The following is a 15,281-nucleotide window of genomic DNA, read 5'->3' as shown; positions in this document are numbered from 1 at the left end:
TTATAAATAACATACCAAAATACCAACTGACGGTGAGAAGTGCTTTTCAAAGATAAGCTCTTGCAAAAACCACAAGTCCAAAAAAGCTCAACAGCTTCTACTATGTATTCATGAACTCAACAGCTAAATAAAAATAAACCAAAGTGCACACTATAAAAATAACAAACTAAGCAAGAAATTAAGAACGGATAGAAAAAGTAGCTAACCACTCAGTTTGTGTACTCTTTCTCCAATCCTCTTGAAAGGAATAAGAACGATCATCAATAGCAAACAGCAGCTACATAAATGCAACACTGTTCACTCACTTCACGCTCAGAAGAGAACACTTCAATTCTTCATCGTGGTTAGCGAAGACCAAACACTTTCAATCACATTTCCTCAGTTAAAAACTATAGAAATGATCCCTGAAAGTATTGTCTTAATAAAACTGTTTATCGCTCACACAGACAGAAAGGGGGAAACCTTCCTTACTTACAGTAAGACACAGTTCGGCATCATCAACTGAAATGTGAGAGAATTGAATCAGTAAAAAATTCTAACAAAGCACTATATGAAACCACCAAGCAGTTAGCAGGATATTCCCCCAACTTGACACCTCCCCCCTCCCAATCGCTCTGTGACGCTCTAGCCAATTTCTTTTTTTAGTAAAGTTGAAGACATTTACCGGGTCTTCGCTAATAACACCAATACCTTTACTAAACCACCCGCCTCCTACACTGGTCCCATTTTTTCGCAGTTTGCAGATGTCTCCAGTTCCCAGATTCGGAACATCATATCCTCCATCAAATCGGGCTCTGCACTAGACCCATGCCCCCTGAAAGTCTTGCTTCCGGTCATTGAAGTGGTTCTCCCGGCTATGACTGCAATTTGTAATTCTATGTTTAGTACAGGCATATATCCAGATGTCCTAAAAAAGACCCTTATTAAACCGCTGCTCAAAAAACCAAACCTCGGCATGGAAGAATTAAAAAGTTATCGTCCTATCGCTAGCCTCCCAGCCTTGGCGAAAATAGCCGAAAAAGTTCTGAATCTTCAACTATCAGCCTTTATCGAGGAACATAATCTACTTGATGAATCTCAGTTTGTCTTTCGCCAATACCACGGAACGGAGACGGCCTTGGTTAAAGCGGCGGACGATATCAGATCCATCCGTCATGTTGGAGGAACAGCAGTCCTGATACTGCTTGACTTATCGGCTGCTTTCGACACGGTCGACCACACCATCTTGATCGACCGTGTCGAAAGCATGGGTATCCAACAAAATGCCAAGAAACTTCTAGCATCCTTTCTGGCGGACAGGTCCCAGGTGGTCACTATTGGATCTTTTCACTCATCCTCCTTGTCACTGCCATGTGGAGTCCCTCAAGGCTCATCCCTTAGTCCGACACTATTCAATATTTATGTGTCGGACCTTGCCAATGTCATTCGTGCACATGGGATGACCCTCACATCCTATGCAGATGACACCCAGCTGGTCCTCGCCGTCAGGAACGATGGCCATAAAATAGCTAATAACTTCAATCTGGGCATGCAGGCAATAGAGAATTGGATGGCCTCCAATTGTCTGAAATTAAATTCCGACAAGTCGGAAGTGGTCATTTTCGGACATCTGACCCCGGAATGGTCCTCCCTTTGGTGGCCGCTATCACTGGGTCCTCCGCCGGTACCGGTCAGTAAGGTGAGGAATCTGGGAGTCATGTTCGACGATCGTCTTACTTTCCCTTCCTCACGCAAATCAGATCTCCCCTTCTGCCTTTCATAAACTACGGTTGATCAAAAAAAAATTGCTATTCCTTCCTGAGACAGCTAGAAAAACCTTGGTGAGCTCCCTGGTACTGTCTACATTAGATTATTGTAACGCACTGTTTCTAAATGCCCAAGAAAGAGTACTAAATAAAATGCAAATTATCCAAAACGCAGCCGCCAGGCTCCTTGGAAGAATCCCTAAACATCAATCTGCGTCAGAAACCATCAGAAAGTTACATTGGCTTCCAATTAGAAACAGAATCAAATTCAAGGCCCTCTGTATAGTGTACAAGGCTCTACTCAACGTGGGACCAGCCTTTTTCACCCAAAATCTTATTCCCTACAGTCCCTCTAGATCACTACGCTCCTCTAGTTCACATGAACTTGTGGTACCCCATACCAAATCTGTTTTATGGGGAGACAGAAGATTTCTTGTAGCAGCGCCCAAACTATGGAACACCCTGCCGCACTCTATTAAAACAAGCCCCTCACTTTGGTCTTTTCGAAAACAACTCAAGACCTGGCTTTTTAATCTGTAAACTCAGGCTCCCCTTCTATGGTCAAATACTGCAGATATTCTTTTAGCGCCGAGATGCCCATGGGCCTTCGTTCGCGCTCTATAAATGCTGTTAATAAATAAATAATAATAATAAATCTATACTACTATTATAAAGAGAGAACGTGCACCTTTTGGCCAGGTAAACTCGGGAACCACAGCACCAATCACAACACCCAATACAGCGTTGGAAAGGGCAGTTGCAGCAGAAGGACATAAGCTATGCAGACGCCCACCATATACATTTTAAATGTAAAAGAACCGTGCCCGCAAAGTAGTCCCTTGTGGGCGTGTCTGCATTGTGCTGTGGGTGTGTGCTGGGGGCGTGACAATCGCTGGGGGCATTCCGTCACGAGTGTTGTTTTTTCTTCCCAGGTTCTATACATTCCTGCTCCCTTTAAATAGTAATTCAGTGGAGGTCCCATTCTCTTAGAACCACCCCAAGCACACTTATGGGCAAAAATACAACTAAAAGGCCCTGCAAAGCATTATGGGATAAGCTTAGCATAATTTTTAGCATTCATGAAAGGGTTTCAATGTTTTGGAATTTTACTCATCAGGGACATCTTGGGACGACGAGGTGAACTGCAGCTTGATGTATAATATTTTAAATGCTATTGCATTTGCCTCATCAGGGACATCTAGGGACGGCGAGGAGAACTGCAGCTTGATATATAATATTTTAAATGCTATTGCATTTGCATCATCAGGGACATCTAGGGACATGAGGTGAACTACAGCTTGATGTGTAATATTTTAAATGCTATTGCATTTGCCTCATCAGGGACATCTAGGGACCATGAGGTGAACTGCAGCTTGATGTATAATATTTTAAATGCTATTGCATTTGCCTCTTGGGGACAACTGGGGAGAACGAGGTGTACTGCAGCTCTTTGTAATATTATTTGGATACTATAATATTCACTTCCCACTGCTAATCTCGTCCCATAATGGTTTGCAGGGGCTTGATCTCAAAATTATCACCTCTCTCACTGCTTGCTGGAAGCTAATTTCACTTTTGTGAAATGACTATATGCATTTTAGCATGTAGAAATACTTGTTATTTTACCTTGAATATATGAGGTTTCTGTTTTAATAATTGGAAATCTGACGGATCGAAATATTGTGGATTTATTGTACCAAGTTCGCGCCAATTCCGCCCACCCCTACTTTAAATACCCCTGCACCCCATAATCATAACCCACCCTTACTCTATAAAATACCCCAACACCCTTAAACACTAACCTATCTTAACCCTATAAATATACCATGTACCCCAAAACCCAAACCTATCCCTAAACCCTAAAAATACCCCTGTACCCCAAAACCAAAACCTAGCCCTGAACCCTATAAATACCCCTGTACCTCAAAACCCAAACATACCCCTGAACCCTAAAAATACCCCTGTACCCCAAAACCCAAACCTAGCCCATAACCCTTAAAATACCCCTGTACCCCAAAACACAAACCTATCCCTAAACCCAAAAAATACCCCTGTACCCCAAAACCAAAACCTAGCCCTGAACCCTATAAATACCCCTGTACCTCAAACCCAAACATACCCCTGAAACCTAAAAATACCCCTGTACCCCAAAACCCAAACCTACCCCTGAACCCTAAAATACCCCTGTACCCCAAAACCCAAACCTAGCCCATAACCCTTAAAATACCCCTGTACCCCAAAACCCAAACCTACCCCTGAACCCTAAAAAATACCCCTGTACCCCAAAACCCAAACCTAGCCCAGAACCCTAAAATACCCCTGTATCCCAAAATCCAAACCTAGCCCTGAACCCTAAAAATAGCCCTGTACCCCAAAACCCAAACCTAGCCCTGAACCCTCAAAATACCCCTGTACCCCAACACCCAAACCTACCCGTGAACCCTAAAAATACAGCTATACCCCAAAACCCAAACCTAGCCCTGAACCCTAAAAATACCCCTGTACCCCATAACCCAAAACTATATCTGAACCATTAAAATACCCAAACACCCCAAAACATATACCTCAGTACCCCAAAACATATACCCCTATACCCATACTTGCCTTATCCAAACATTTTTAAAAAACATGCTTTTACCATTCATGCATTTACAACGAATTTCGTTGTAAATGTATGCGTAGTAAAAAGCATATAAAATGTAATGCTATGCGTTACAATGGCATTGCGGAGTCATGGTACTTTCGTAATGAAAGTATGCAGAGTGATGTATGGGGAGCTACGTTAGAATCTCGGCATCAGCTCAACATCCTGTGATCCCAGGCAAATCGCTTTGTCTCCCCGTGCCTACCACAAATCAATGTGTTCTTCTGTAATGTAAATTGTGCTCATGCCATGTTGTCGAGTTCGCGCTATATAATATAGCAAGGAAAAGAAAGTAGGGAAACTCGAGTTCACACACTACTGAACGCGCACTCTTAAGTGCATCAGCAGTGCACTTTGAATCGGAGCGTTTCACAGGCCTGTCACAGATAAGAAATGCTATCATAATGAAATCCTACGAAACAATATACTACTGGCCGGCAGCAATTCATACCCGGACAACGTCGGGACGGGCTGCTAGTATATAATATTTTAAATGATATTGCATTTGCATCATCAGGGACATCTAGGGACATGAGGTGAACTACAGCTTGATGTGTAATATTTTAAATGCTATTGCATTTGCCTCATCAGGGACATCTAGGGACCATGAGGTGAACTGCAGCTTGATGTATAATATTTTAAATGCTATTGCATTTGCCTCTTGGGGACAACTGGGGAGAACGAGGTGTACTGCAGCTCTTTGTAATATTATTTGGATACTATAATATTCACTTCCCACTGCTAATCTCGTCCCATAATGGTTTGCAGGGGCTTGATCTCAAAATTATCACCTCTCTCACTGCTTGCTGGAAGCTAATTTCACTTTTGTGAAATGACTATATGCATTTTAGCATGTAGAAATACTTGTTATTTTACCTTGAATATATGAGGTTTCTGTTTTAATAATTGGAAATCTGACGGATCGAAATATTGTGGATTTATTGTACCAAGTTCGCGCCAATTCCGCCCACCCCTACTTTAAATACCCCTGCACCCCATAATCATAACCCACCCTTACTCTATAAAATACCCCAACACCCTTAAACACTAACCTATCTTAACCCTATAAATATACCATGTACCCCAAAACCCAAACCTATCCCTAAACCCTAAAAATACCCCTGTACCCCAAAACCAAAACCTAGCCCTGAACCCTATAAATACCCCTGTACCTCAAAACCCAAACATACCCCTGAACCCTAAAAATACCCCTGTACCCCAAAACCCAAACCTAGCCCATAACCCTTAAAATACCCCTGTACCCCAAAACACAAACCTATCCATAAACCCAAAAAATACCCCTGTACCCCAAAACCAAAACCTAGCCCAGAACCCTATAAATACCCCTGTACCTCAAAACCCAAACATACCCCTGAACCCTAAAAATACCCCTGTACCCCAAAACCCAAACCTACCCCTGAACCCTAAAATACCCCTGTACCCCAAAACCCAAATCTAGCCCATAACCCTTAAAATACCCCTGTACCCCAAAACCCAAACCTACCCCTGAACCCTAAAAAATACCCCTGTACCCCAAAACCCAAAACTAGCCCAGAACCCTAAAATACCCCTGTATCCCAAAATCCAAACCTAGCCCTGAACCCTAAAAATAGCCCTGTACCCCAAAACCCAAACCTAGCACTGAACCCTTAAAATACCCCTGTACCCCAACACCCAAACCTGCCCCTGAACCCTAAAAAATAACCCTATACCCCAAAACCCAAACCTAGCCCTGAACCCTAAAAATACCCCTGTAGCCCATAACCCAAAACTATATCTGAACAATTAAAATACCCAAACTCCCCAAAACATATACCTCAGTACCCCCAAAACATATACCCCTATACCCATACTTGCCTTATCCAAACATTTTTAAAAAACATGCTTTTACCATTCATGCATTTACAACGAATTTCGTTGCAAATGTATGCGTAGTAAAAAGCATATAAAATGTAATGCTATGCGTTACAATGGCATTGCGGAGTCATGGTACTTTCGTAATGAAAGTATGCAGTGGAGAAGTGTGGCTCAGGGGTTAGAGGCGGCAGACCCGGAAGCTGAGATCGGCCCTGGACCAGGTTTCAATTCCCCGCCTCGGCGGGTCTTGGGCTCAAAAAATTCCACGGACTCGATAATTCTCGCTCTGGTGCCTTCTCAACTCACGGGTTCACACTCTGTGACTCTGGGCAATAGCTTGCTTAATCTCCACAACGGCCCCTCGCGGCGGGATGCCTGGCTTTCACCTTGTGGATACCCTGCCGGGGTTATCTCACAGGGGAATACCAGGACGGGTTCCCTAAGCAAGCGCCGGGAAACCCTTTGTGGGTAGCTGTGCGCTATATAAGCTCAAATACATTTACATTTACATGCAGAGTGATGTATGGGGAGCTACGTTAGAATCTCGGCATCAGCTCAACATCCTGTGATTCCAGGCAAATCGCTTTGTCTCCCCGTGCCTACCACAAATCAATGTGTTCTTCTGTAATGTAAATTGTGCTCATGCCATGTTGTCGAGTTCGCGCTATATAATATAGCAAGGAAAAGAAAGTAGGGAAACTCGAGTTCACACACTACTGAATGCGCACTCTTAAGTGCATCAGCAGTGCACTTTGAATCGGAGCGTTTCACAGGCCTGTCACAGATAAGAAATGCTATCATAATGAAATCCTACGAAACAATATACTACTGGCCGGCAGCAATTCATACCCGGACAATGTCGGGACGGGCTGCTAGTAAATAAATAAAAACATATAAATATAAACATATCTGTTACTCCACGAAATAACATTCTACCGATACACACGCATATGCATTTATTTACATTAAAACATACTTAATAGATCCTGGTGACACACTGCTTTAAAATTTGCATATTTTAAATCAGCAACCAATTAAATTCAACCTGACTCTTCCTGACCCAATGCTGTACCAGATGGAAAGCTGGAAAATTCTTCAAAAACTTGTGGTTTCCACAATATCATAGAGATGATTTTTATTGGGAATATTTGGTCTAGATTAGGAACAGTCAATCAGCCAAAAGAGTGACACTGATCGCTAGCATATGAGAAGCGACCTGCTAAACTTGCAAGTGTGGAAACAAAAGTTGTAGCATTACAGCTACCTTGACATTTTGAACAGTTGCCCCACAGATCAAATGTAGGTATCAAATGTAGGTCAACATCTTTGATCAGTTACCCCAAAAAAACAAACTGTTCCCCAGTTCACATGTAAGACTCTAAGCTGAGGATGGCCTTCGGCGATGGTCCAAACTTTGTGAAAACCTGCTTGCAGCAACTACAGGAGATAACGGAACCTATCGCTTTCAGTAGAGCCCTGAATTCCTGGTTATCTAGGAAAGCGTTCACATGAACAACAACTTGTCCTACCACCCAGCTTGAATTTATGCACGTTTTTAAAGCCACTAGACGTTTAGCCTCTCGGAACTACAGAAGTATCCAAAATATAGTTTATGTTTTTTTGTGCAAAAGACTTTTTACACTGGGAAGTGAATACTTGCCGGAAACGTTTGGTACCTAATATTCATCAGAACCCGGAAGTGAACTTTTCAGTGTACAATTCCGTCTTCCAGCATATCCTTAAATGAAGAAAGGAACAGCTGTCAACAGTAGACAGTTCTTTTAAAAAAAACTCTGCCTGTGACCTTCCTTTTTAGATCAGAACTTATCTGCAACACCTTCGGACCACTTACAATTTCTATTTCAATCTTGATTCTTCATAACATATCGAGACAAAAAGTTTTATAACTCTATGCTAAGCTGTCCAAGGGTTACAGGAAGATATCACAACAGCATTTTTTCTGTCACCCGGCTAAGCTCTCAGCAGATCAGTGATAGATAATGGAAAGGGGCGACCACTCGGTCCCCCCGAACGTATGGTGGAGTACCCCGATCCCCCCGGGAGGCCATCTTGGGCGGGGGGCGAGTCCCGGCTGGTATGCCCGAAGCGGCGTAGCCGGGGCGCGCCTTATCCCGCCCTGTAGGGGGTTGTCCTAGACGCTGACGCCGCCGGCCACGCCCCCGGGGGGCAGGCGGAGGCGGGTTTACGCCCGCCCGAAGACGGATAAAAGGAGCAACAAGCCAAGAAAGCATCCTCTTGTTCCTATGCTCTGAAGCTGCACCTCCCCGCTGCACGTGAGCTCGAGACGGAACGAAGAGCCAATTTTGAGCGTTGTAATCTTTCTCTTTGTCTTACAGATATCTTCGTTTGAGAATGCCGGGCAAGAAGGTCGGAAAGCGGGTCGGTACCGATCAGATGCTACGCATGCTCATAAAGGAGGTAGCCGATTGGAAGAAGCAGATGGCGGCTAAAGACGGGGAGGGAGGACCGAAGCGAGTTATCGGACCAGCTTTGCCGGGAGTAGTCCCTAGCGGGAGAGGCAAGAGGTCAAAAAGGGGGGCACTTGGGGGGGAAACCCCGGTTCCCGATACTCCACTTGAGGAGCCAACCTCGGTTCCGAAGGAGGGGCATCCGATCCCCGTGGTGGTCACCCCCGTGAACGGGGAAGATATGCCCCCCGAGTTGGCGGCGCAATTGGCAGCGTGGTTGGGGAAAGATGGTAAGGGCGCCACGGCTGACGACGCCCGGGCAGTAATGAGACAGCTGCGGGAATCCGGAGAGGCCGCAAAGGCACCATCTTCTGTTCCCCCACAGGTTCCGGCGGCTGAAAGTGCAGCAGGCCCAAGTTTGGCGGCAAGTGCGGGATCTACTTCAGGTAAGCGGCCATTGCCGATTGCGGGGGAGGGGGCTGTACCTTCTCGAAGGGAGAAGATTGCCCAGCATGTTCCACTGGTAATTAAGGAAATGATTTGGGCGGATAAGTATGTAAACATGTTTTCATTGCTTACCGACCACTACGAGATAGAGCATGTGAAGAGCCAAAAGGAGCTCATGCACCCGAGTGTTTGGCGCGCGAAAATGGCCGCCTTTAAGGTTGACGAAAACATAGGTACTTGGGGCAGAGCGTGGGGCATTTTTACCTCCATCATGGGTGAGCGCAGGCCCGAGTTATTGACCGAGTTGCCTATTTATCAGTCACGTATCATGGAGTATTCCCTGACGTACGGGGGCAATCAGTGGTTCTATTATGACAATCTTTTTAGAAAGGCTAAGGAGCACAACCCAGTTCTAACATGGGATTGTTTCGACTCTGTCTCATGGCAGAAAATGGAGAGTTCAGGAATGTTAAAAGTGCCATTGTCAGGGAGTAATGGGGGTGAATCTTCCCGCCAATCCTCTGGGACACCCTTTCGGACAGGTGCAGGTAACGAATACCACTCGAAGTCGAGTGGCAACACAGGTAAAAAGGGGATTTGTTGGAGTTTCAACAGGGGAAAATGTACGAGGCCCCAGGGGTCATGCAAGTTCAGACATGAATGCGGGGGGTGTGGGCAGTCATCCCATCCTGAGTCCATGTGCAGAGCCAAGACGGGTGATAACGGTGGTAAGGGAAGCGCCAAACAGATCTGAAATAGTCCGAGGGGCGCTTTTACCTACTCCGATTGATACCATGGCAATGATTCCTTGGCTCAACGAATACCCGGATCATGCTTCCGCAGGGGTGTTGCGGGACAGGTTTTCATTTGGTTTCCGCATCCCAGTGGGAGATTTTCAGGGTGTAACAAACTGTAAGAACCAACTGTCGGCCTTGCAGCATTCGGCGGTGGTTCAGGTAAAGATTGGGAAGGAGGTGACTCGAGGTCGTGTTGCTGGTCCATTCAATTTTCCGCCGTTTGCTAACTTTGTTTGTTCCCCTCTAGGGGTGGTCCCCAAGAAGGACCCGGGCGAGTTTCGGCTAATACATAACTTGTCAGCCCCACGTGGTCTTTCCGTGAACGATGCGATAGACCCGGAAGTGTGCTCGGTGCGGTACGCATCTTTTGATGAGGCCGTCGCCATGTTGAATCGCCTGGGGCCCGGGGCGCTGATGGCAAAATCGGACATCGAGTCAGCGTTCCGGTTGCTCCCGGTACACCCAGACGATCAGCGTCTCCTTGGTTTTATGTTTCAGGGTCGCTATTACATGGATAGATGTATGCCAATGGGGTGCTCTATATCTTGTGCCTATTTTGAAAAATTCAGTGGTTTTCTGCAATGGGTATTCACACGGAAAACGGGTTTTCGACATGTTATGCATTATCTCGATGACTTTCTGTTTTTGGGGGCAGCCGGGGATCCTGAATGTGGTAAGGCCTTACATGAATTTCGGGTCTTAATGTATCAATTTGGTGTGCCATTGGCACCAGGTAAGACTGTGGGTCCCTCAACTTTGCTCGAGTTCCTGGGGATCGAGCTCGACTCAGTAGAAGGTTGTTTTAGATTACCCAGGGAAAAAGTGTTAAAATTTGGGACATCCCTTGAAACATGTATTCGTGCGACGAAAGTAAACCTGCATCAATTGCAACAAGTGGTTGGTCAGTTGAATTTTGCCCTGAGAGTGATGCCAATAGCCCGCCCCTTTTCCCGCTCGATTGCACAAGCCATGGTCGTCCTGAAGGAAGGACATCACCGCACGAGGCTCTCGGCAGAGGTTCGCCAGGACATGCGCATTTGGTTGGCATTTCTGGCGGATTTCAATGGTCGAATTGTCTGGAACAAACCAGCGGTGTCCTCCGAGGAGCTGGGGCTTTGGACAGATTCGGCGGGGAGTAGAGGTTTTGGGGCCATATTTGGGACACAATGGTCGGCTCAAAAATGGCCGTCATGGTGGCACGAGTGCGGGCTGACGAGTAACATTGCTTTTCTCGAACTCTTCCCTATTCTGGTGGCCTTGAAAACGTGGCCGGAGGGGTTCCGGGATCACGCTGTGGTGTTCTGGTCTGATAACATGACTGTGGTTGAATGTATCAATAGTCAGGCAGCACGTTGCAAATGGGTTCTGAGACTGCTCAAAGAAATTGTGTTATTATGTATGCAGTTGAATGTGCTCTTTAGGGCAAGACATGTCCCGGGGGTACTGAACCAAGCGGCTGATGCACTTTCTCGTTTCCGTATGCAGGCCTTCTGGGGTTTTCTGCCCACAGCGGACCCGGTGGCGGCACCCTTTCCCGAAGCTCTCTGGTCTCTCGGTGCCCCGAACTACAAAACCTCGTGGGAGAGAGTTTAGCACCCAGGACAAGGAAGGCATATAAAGGGGCGTTCCGTTCCTATTGGTCCTTTTTGGGTTCTGCTAGGGGGGAGCTTTGGGGACAGGAAGAGCTTGTCGTAAAATTCTTGCTGTCTTTACATCAGGCAGGCAAATCAGTAGCTACGGCCCAGAGGCATCGGGCCGCCATTTCCTTTATGGCAAAGGCTCATGGGATTCAGGACCCGACAGCGTCTTTTGTGGTTCAGAAAGCGCTACGTGGGTGGCAACGCCTTGAGGGTCGCAGAGTAGATGAGAGGCACCCGATAGGTCTGGATAGGTTGGCCCTGTTATTTTCCGTACTCCCTACAACATGTTCATCCCAGTATGAAACTGTGTTATTCCGAGCCGCATTTGCGCTAGCATTCCATGGGGCTATGCGGGTAAGCGAACTAGTGGCAAGGAACAAGCAGGATACGATGGGGGGACTGTGCCGGGAGCACATCCGGGTCAAGGTCGAGACGATGACTGTCTCGTTTTTCAGGTCAAAAACCGATCAGGGTGCGGTTGGGGACTGCATAATCATTCAGAGGGTTCCCGGGTCTTCCATGTGCCCTGTTGTTTGCGTAGAGGAATATTTAGCGCAGAGGGTGGCATCATGGGGGGGGACCTTGTTGAGACACGCTGACGCCACCCCACTGACGAGGTTTCAGTTCCGGCGGGTGCTGGCGATGTCAATTTCGGCCGCGGGCTTGAACCCCGGCAAGTTCGGGACCCACTCCTTTCGGATAGGGGCTGCTACTGAGGCTACAGCGTGGGGTCTGAGTGTTGAAAAAGTAAAGCGTTTGGGGCGTTGGTCCTCGAACTGTTACAAAAGGTATGTGCGGTTGCACATGTTGTGAAGCTGTAATGATGTACTCATGCTTCTTGTTTTTTTTTGGTTTTCAGTTACGCAACCTTACGAGGCGGGGCGGACTGTGCAGTCGACCCGACACCTGGGAACCAGCGGTCAGACATCACCGGCTGCGGAAAGAGAGGTGTGGGTCGTGGGCCACTCATACGTGAGACGTGCCGCGGACGTATTCAAGGCAGGTGACATGATTCACATGGCTGTGGAATACGGGTACAGGGTAACCTTCTACGGAAGGGGCGGGCTCTGTATTGACCAGTTTCAATCCTTTTTTCGAGGGTTTGTTAGGGCGGACAAGGTCACCGCCGTCTATAATCATAGTCCATCTTGGGGGTAATGATTTGGTGACCACTGGTAGACGACTGCTTCTCGAGGCAATGCTTTCCACTGTAAGTTGGTTGGCGAGAAGAGTTCCAGGGTGCACCATTGCATGGTCCCATATGATTCCACGTAAAATGTGGCGGGGGGCGATTTCGGTTTCTGCTCTGAACCACTCAGTGAAGAAGGTAAATAACAAGTTGGGTAGATTGTTTCGTTCAAGTACACTGCATTCTATCCCGCATGGTTGTATCAAGGGGGACAGTATGTATTTGGGAGATGGGGTCCATTTGTCCCGGGTGGGGAATGAGTTACTCATAGGAGACCTCATTGCTTGGCTGAAGAGTTTGAAACATGACCTTTAGGTAGGAGTTTTGTGGGGGGTCCGGATAGCCGGTCAACTATCCGGCCTGTGGCGGTAAGGTCATGATCGGTGAGCAGTAATTGGAAGATCCCTATGGGGGGCGTCACCCATTACGGATGGGAGCGCTCGGGGGAGGTGGCCATTGGCCCCTCAACGGGGAGGCGGTCCCTTCTAAGGATGGGCCGCCGGAAGGAAAGGAAAGGCGGTCAAGGCCCCTTCCTATATAGGAGGGGCTACGGGCCCTCCTGGGGAATTTCCCGGGGCCAGGACATCTGCGACGGCAGATGGGTAAGTTGTGTGGGGTTCGGGAGGGGGTTTACGCTATCTTTTAGACACCTCACACGAGTCCTCGGACGACCGTTAAATGGCGTCGAGTCCATTGGGGCCCCCGTCAAGTCAAAGGGAAATTGGTAGATGCACTTGAGGTACGCCTCTGTGCGGTCGCCCCCCCCTCACAAGTGAGGGGGGTATTTTCTGGTTTAGGGATCTGACACCGGTTACGACCTTGCCGTTGGCCCTTAACGTTAGGATGTACAATTTCAAGTCAAATGTTTTGTAGGATGTTAGTTCGGCTAGGAGAACCTTTGTATTAGAGATCTGTTAAGGTTAGCCAAACATCGTAATGTGGAAATGAAATTGTACATAATATGAAACTGTTATTTTAATGTTTTAATTTTGTTTCATATTTTAATAAATACGGCCGGGAGGGTCACTCCCTCCCGCCTTCCAAAAGTTCAGAACTGTTTCCAGTTTCCCATCCTTGGGGATTGCGTCGAGAGGGGGTGGCGGGTATCTCTGCCATATTAAAACCTGCCGCTGCAGTCTTTAGTTAGCGAACTAAACTTTAATTCAGCATGATAGAATAAAGTTGAAGGCTAGGGACAAACACAGGAAAGGGGACCATTCCTGGTCACCATTGCTTCTTGCGGCAGGCTAAAAGGCTATCACAATAAGGTCTTAACTGTGTAAGTTTTACGTAAAAAGAGGCCATGGCTGGAAAACCAGTCGGGCAATGCCCCAGACTCTTGCATAACCAAGAAGAGGCAACGTCTCTGGGTATTCACCTGGCCTGTCACCACACCGTGAACTTCCACAATTTATGGTCTGGCACCAGCCCACCTAGCTCTTTTCCTAGGCGTCGCAGCACGGTGGAAATCCAAAATGGTGGCAGTCGGGGCTCGAACCATTAGAAGTTTCAAGGCACAGGGTTTATCCTACTATTTACAAACGGCTGATATTTCGATTCTCTACATGAGGGTCTAATCTTCCAGTCTTCGAATACAGCATAATGGAACGCTAAAGGGGGCTACAATGGTCCTTAAATACCCTCTGTTTGAGTTCTTGACTCAAGTTAAAGCTGAGCTTCTATATCGAGAGGATAGGGCATTTAATCAATGTGATACCCGAGGTAGAAAGTCTATTCTGATATCACAACATTCCAGTCAATGAATTAAGAATATTCTGAGTTAAAGCAGGAGAACCAAGAAAATGGTACTTGCTGGAGCAGGTGGCTCGTTTTGACCATTATTTTTTATTGTTGCAACTCCATTCTCCCCAATGGATCTTTCAAAATTCCAAAGTTCGAATACATCAAACCCTTGATGTACTAAGGGCTGTACGGGGGCTCGTTGGGAGCTGCAAGTTTTTGTGCTGAGCACACAAGCTTTCATAATGATAAATAAACATACACAGTCCTTTACTTCTACTTTGCACTCCACAAATTCCTGTGAAAATTTTAGCAAATACCAAAGGAGGAGTTTTTTATCCTCAGCAGTCTAGTATCCACCGCAGCCTTGTAAGTTGTATAACCTGTGACCAGGGTGTTACGCTTCCTCTTAGTCTAAAAGGCTTAACTAGCATTAGGAGGTTCCTTTAAACAGTCGAATTGAAAGAGTGTTAAATCGTTGAGTAGCAGTAGTTGCCTTGCAGCAGCCTAGGCTCTACAAATAGCTCATACGCACAGTCCATTTAAAAAGTACTCTTCACTCCCCACGTTCTAAAAAACAAACCTTTTTTTATAAATAACATACCAAAATACCAACTGACGGTGAGAAGTGCTTTTCAAAGATAAGCTCTTGCAAAAACCACAAGTCCAAAAAAGCTCAACAGCTTCTACTAAGTATTCATGAACTCAACAGCTAAATAAAAATAAACCAAAGTGCACACTATAAAAATAACAAACTAAGCAAGAAATTAAGAACGGATAGAAAAAGTAGCTA

The 15,281-nt window shown here is 46.3% G+C and overlaps 1 non-coding gene across 1 annotated transcript; it reads right to left on the bottom strand.

The window, feature by feature from the left end:
* Positions 1 to 204: 204 nt before the first annotated feature.
* LOC147730007 (small nucleolar RNA U3) lies at positions 205 to 420 on the bottom strand. Its single transcript, XR_015309043.1, has one exon. It is a non-coding gene; the product is annotated as a small nucleolar RNA U3 (small nucleolar RNA).
* Positions 421 to 15,281: the final 14,861 nt, after the last annotated feature.

The sequence above is a fragment of the Lissotriton vulgaris genome, chromosome 2_1, assembly GCF_964263255.1.
Source record: "Lissotriton vulgaris chromosome 2_1, aLisVul1.2, whole genome shotgun sequence".
Classification (NCBI taxonomy): domain Eukaryota; kingdom Metazoa; phylum Chordata; class Amphibia; order Caudata; family Salamandridae; genus Lissotriton; species Lissotriton vulgaris.
The sequence above is the reverse complement of the archived record's forward strand: the minus strand, read 5'-3'. Positions and strand labels throughout refer to the sequence as shown.